We start from the raw sequence: 5,760 nt of genomic DNA, 5'->3' as shown, positions 1-5,760 counted from the left end.
AGGGGAGCGCCGGGGATTCAGGGTTGCCGGCAAAGGATTCCCAAAGTTTTATTCAGCCCTATGTCCGGCAGGAGAACGCCACGGCACCCCAGTAGGGGAGGTAGGTCCAGTTTTTAGAAGGTCTCTCCCGTGGAGTGTAGTGGGAGGGGCTTTAATTTCTGCCCACTTGTTCAATTGTGGGGCTACAGAGCCGGTCTCATGGGGGAGGGGGACTCCCGTCCGCTTGGTGGTGGATTTTGTACCTTTTGTTTGCGTCCTTGTGATCACAACTTGCCTCAGCGGTGTTGATGTGCGTTCTTCAGCCTTCTCTCTTGGTGAGGCTCAAGTCCACCAGGATACTTACTAAATTCCTGTCCCTTAACTCTCCTTCTGGACGGGAGCCTTTGTTGAAAGCTGGCTTCAGTCCGCCATCTTGTCTCCCCTCCAATAAGTTTTATTTTTGTCTTTTGAATAAAATATTTTAGAATATTTTTAAACACTTTAAAAGCTTAAAATTTAGTGTTTTTGGAAATATATAAAATTAAGAAAGTCTATATAATTTTCTAAATTATTTTACTAACCTCCAAACATAATTATTTTTTACTTTGTTACCTATATTTTACTAACCTCTTGAAGGGATTTCATTTATTTATTTTTTATTTTTTTATTAGTTTTTATTAAATCATAGCTGTGTACATTGATATGATCATGGAGGGGATTTCATTTAATCTTTTTCAGTGTACAGTGCTTCTCTAATCATCCATTCTCATTACACAGTTTTAAGTAAGTTTTAAAAACTATTATTATTATTTTCATTACAAAAATTTCTCAAAGTGGTATTATGTATTTTAACTGAATATTTAATCTGGTTTTTAAAATTTGTTGTCTTCGTATTGTATTAGTTGGCTTTTAAATGCAGATGTTTTATATTTGCCTGATTTTCCTGGACTTTTCCCAGAAGGTCAGGTTTTATAGACGGTAGCTGATAGTAAGTACAGTTTGATGTGGTGTAGATTATTTTGTGAGTTGTTATTTATACCACATATCTCAGAGAATAGTATGTCCTCATACACCAGGTGACTGTGCTGTTAGCACATTTGTAGTAGATTAAAAATTACTGTACTTAGTAACAAGAAAGAGTATTTTGAAGTTTCTCACATGTGTGTATAAAGGGTTAAGACTTACAATATACAAAGTAAGTCACAGTGCATGGTTGCTTTCTGTAGTTTGGATTATAAGCCTTCTTATGTGGAATATGAGAGTTATATTAGGAAAACTTATTTTCCCTAACTGTAAGACTCTAGATACAACTTTCCTTAGCCGTGACCACTGATATGTTAGGGTTTATTCTGAAGATTTTACAACCGAGTACCTTCTCAGTATCACCATTGTTAGTAAATTGTATAGATGAGCACTTCTATGTAATTTTTTCAGTTTCTTCATCATTATTCCTATTTATTATCCTAAATAGGGCTGTTTAATAATGTGATCATGTGGCCAGGTGCAGTGGCTCACCCATGTAATCCTAGTACTCTGGGAGGCCAAGGTGGTTGGATTGTTTGAGCTCACGAGTTCAAGACCAGCCTGAGCAAGAGCGAGACCCTATCTTTAAAAATAGCCAGATGTTGTGGCAGTGCCTGTAGTCCCAGCTACTTGGGGGACTGAGGCAAGAGAATCACTTGAGCAAGAGTTTGAGGTTGCTGTGAGCTGTGATGCCAGGCCACTTTACTGAGGGTGATGAAGTGAGACTCTGTCTCAAAAAAAAAAAAAAAATGTGATTATGTTATTAAAAAATCTTTTTCATTAAATTTCAGGGATGGTGAATTTTAGGGAGCAAGAATCCAATGTACTCAATTCTAATATGAAGGCAGTAGAAGAGCTAAGGGCCAAATTGTTGGCCCTTAGATGTAATTATTATTGGTATAGAAATAAATTGTATTGAAGCAGTAAGTAAAAAATTAGGTCTGATTTAGTAAACTCAAAAGACTTCTTATAACCATACTTTACTATGTAGATATAGTCCTTTAAAATAGTTACAAATGGGTATTTTTATAAGTAAATAATACTGTTTTAGATGTAATGGGAATTTGCATTTAATTGCGTCCTATAAGTAGGCTTTTTGTAAAATGAATCACCTCTCAATATGTCCAATCTACATTTTGTTTATTAGATTAGTTTAATGCATATTCTTTTTCTTTTTTTCTTCACAATTTTCCCTCCTTCCCAAGCTTCTCTTTTCCCTCTTTCATCACCTCCATCGTGCCCTTTTATTGTCTATTAAGCTTATTCTGTGTATTAACTCTTTATTTTTACAAATATTTATGTATCCTTGCATAAACATTTTTCATTACAAAAGATCCTGCAGTTGTCTTAACATACTATAATTGTATATTTAAAGGTTGTGCAGGAAATCAGGCAGTGCTCTATGCTTTTTGCACCATGGTGATTATCTGTCTTGGTTCATTCAGGCTGCTATGACAGGTACCAGAGACTGGGTGATTTATAAACAGCAGAAATTTACTTCTCATTGCTTGGGAGGCTAGAATGTCCAAGATCAAGACATCGGCAGATTCAGTGTCTGTGACGGGTCACTTTCTGATTCATAAGTGGCACATTTTGTTTAATAGGGGCACTAATCCCAATTATGAAAACTGGGCCCTCATGACATAATAATTGCCCAAATACCATTTAGGAAGGGGAAGTAGCAATTGCTAGAGAAACAGTCCGCTTGTCTCATTATGGCAGCAATTACCCCCCATATTCCTGGCAGCCTCCCAGCATTTCCTTGGAGACCAGCATGGGAATCATTGTGCTGGAGCTATACTGGAAGCATGCTCCAAAGACCTGTAGGAACTTCGCTGAGTTGGTTTGTCAAGGTTACTACAATGGCACCAAATTCCACAGAATCATCAAAGACTTGGTGATCCAAGGAGGTGACCCAACAGGGACAGGTCGAGGTGGTGCATTTATCTATGGCAAACAGTTTGAAGATGAACTGCCTCCAGACTTGAAATTCACAGGGGCTGTAATTCTTGCAATGGCCAGTACAGGGCCAGGCACCATCAGCAGCCAGTCTTTGTGACCCTAGCTGCCACCCGGTGGCTTGATGGCAAACATACTAATTTTGGCTGAATGTGCCAGGGTACAGGACTGGTGAATCGAATGGGAATGGTGGAAACAAACTCCCAGGACTGCCCCGTGGACAATGTGAAGATTATTAGGGCATACCCTTCCCGGTAGACTTGCTGCCTTCTTGGGCCATCCAGGCCTTCTGTGATGGTTTATAATGACATATAATGTTAAACTTCATTTTGGCCTTTCAAAACAAAGCAAAGGAAACCTGGGGTCTTGAGTGAATTATAGATGGAAGTATAGTTTAATAGCATACTTCTTTTTTCTTTTCCGAGCACTTAGGTTGACAGAACATTTGCAGAAATGCTCATGCGTGTTTATCTGCAGGTTACTGTAGACAGCAAATGGACCATAATGTACCTCCTGATATACCTGGAACAAAATGAAGCAGACTCTCATTTCATAGTGCCTGACCAGACTTCTTCCTGAGGAGATTTATATTCTGGCTTACACTGCAGTCTTTGGTGGCTGACAGCCACAGAATTCAAATAGCATCTGTCAGCCCTTTTAACCCTGTACACACCCTATTTCAGTCTCCTGCTTTTGTTCTTCTAGGGAGTGTATGCATCTCTCCAGACACTTCTAATTATGGCAGCTGCTGCTTTGGCAATGTTGACCGAAGTGTCTACTTCTAGCACTGTGTGTGCCCATTTCAGTTTCTTCCCAAAGTACCACCAGGGTAGCCAGTTTTCTGTGGTATACCACCTCCTTGCAGGTCCCTCATAAGCAGAAGTCAAGGAGTGTTAAGTCAGGAAAACATGGGGAAACACAGCTGCATGTCTTGTATCTATGGTCCTGGCAAATTCTCATCAAGGTAAAGCTTGGACATCTTGGTGCCTGTAATAATCTTACAATGAAAACTTTCCATTTTGCTGTTTTAAGAGGGCATCGTATGCTTATTCTGCTAATGTCTGACTCAAGTGCACATCGTTTGGTGCACTTCTGTGGGGAATATGTAAACTGTTCCAGCATAACAACAGAAAAAGCAGGACCTGTTGCTGTGCGAGGCCTCCCACATCTTACCCTCTGCACATCACACACAATACCATGCATCTCAAACTTAACATGAATGTGTGCAATTGTCAGGCATTGGGAGGTTCTGTTGCATACTCATGCCTCCGTTTTCCTGGTACTTCACCATGTTCTTGAATTTCAAATACCACTTCAAAATAGTCTTGCACTCCTTGAATAGCAACTGTCCTTCCACCATTTTCTTTGACCATCCTTCCTTGTTGCATGGTGATGTTAGCATGCATTTTTTTTTTTTTTGAGACAGAGTCTCACTTTATCACCCCCAGTAGAGAGCTGTGACATCACAGCTCACAGCAACCTCCAATTCCTGGGCTCAAGTGGTTCTCTTGCTTCAGCCTCCTGAGTAGCTGGGACTACAGGCACCCGCCACAACGTCTGGCTATTTTTTGTTGCAGTTTTGCTGGGGCTGGGTTCGAACCCACTGCCCTCAGTATATGGGTCTGGCACCCTACCCACTGAGCCACAGGCGCCGCCCTGATGCTAACATGCGTTTGATTAGTCTCATCTTTTGAGTGAATGTCATACTACACATTGCGACTATAATTCATTTCAACTTTGAAAAGTAATACATAGATAACATTTCTTAAAATTTGCCAGCACCCAATTTTTGTAACCCCCAGTATATCCACAGTATCTACAACATATTTTATTTTCAGTATATAATAAACTACTAAAGGCTTGGTGCCCATAGCACAGTGGTTACAGCGACAGCCACATACACTGAGGCTGGCGGGTTTGAGCCCTGCCCAGACCAGCTAAACAACAACAATTGCAACAAAAAATAGCTGGGTGTTGTGGTGAGTGCCTCTAGTCCCAGCAACTTGGGAGGCTGAGGCAAGAGAATCGCTTGAGCCCAGGAATTGGAGGTTTCTGTGAGCTGTGATGCCATGGCACTCTACCAAGGGTGACAAAGTATACGTGAAGGAACAGGAAAATTTGGCCAGTAGTGCAGTGGAAAAAATCATTAGTGACAGCCCTACCGACTACTTAGATGTTGGAATTAGTAGACAGGAATCTTAGGTAGCTATAATAATGTAATGATGTTGAAGAGTTTACACTCAGGAAAGTGTAAACTTTCTTAGTTTAATGAAAACGAACTCTACTGAGGGTGATAAAGTGACACTTTGTCTAAAAAAAGAATGACTATAAAGACATTCTTTTTTAATGCTAAGTGTTTTTTTTTAATAGACATGGGGTTTTATTATGTTGTCCAAACTGCAGTGCAGTGGCCGTTCATAGGTGTGATCACAGTACATTGTGTCTTCAAAGCACTGGGCTGCAGTGATCCTCCTGCCTCAGTCTCCTGAGTATCTGGGACTATAGGCGAGAGCCAGTGTGCCTGGCAAGTCATTCTTAATAAAACAAAAGCTGAGAAGATTCATATCTAGCAGATCTGCACAACAGGAAATTCTAAAGGACATTGTTAAGAATAAAGGGAAATGATTCCAGATGGAAACTTGGATCTGCAACAGGAAATGTCGCTATACATTAATATAGAAAAACACTGGAAGTGGTAATATAATGCCATTATATAACCATAAAATAATATACAGGACTATTTTAATATGTTAATATTAAAATCCTACTTTAAAAAATTCTTTATAAGTAATTAAAGCA

At 39.7% G+C, this 5,760-nt stretch overlaps 1 pseudogene across 1 annotated transcript; it reads left to right on the top strand.

Moving 5' to 3' along the window:
• The first annotated feature begins 2,523 nt into the window (after nt 1-2,523).
• Nucleotides 2,524-3,219, top strand: LOC128568489 (peptidyl-prolyl cis-trans isomerase-like 1; annotated as a pseudogene). Its single transcript, XR_008375174.1, has 2 exons — nt 2,524-2,559; nt 2,672-3,219. The product of XR_008375174.1 is annotated as a peptidyl-prolyl cis-trans isomerase-like 1 (transcript).
• Nucleotides 3,220-5,760: the final 2,541 nt, after the last annotated feature.

Source organism: Nycticebus coucang, chromosome 17 (assembly GCF_027406575.1).
Source record: "Nycticebus coucang isolate mNycCou1 chromosome 17, mNycCou1.pri, whole genome shotgun sequence".
NCBI classification, from domain to species: domain Eukaryota; kingdom Metazoa; phylum Chordata; class Mammalia; order Primates; family Lorisidae; genus Nycticebus; species Nycticebus coucang.
Note: the sequence above shows the minus strand (reverse complement) of the source record. Positions and strands in the feature narration are given on the sequence as shown.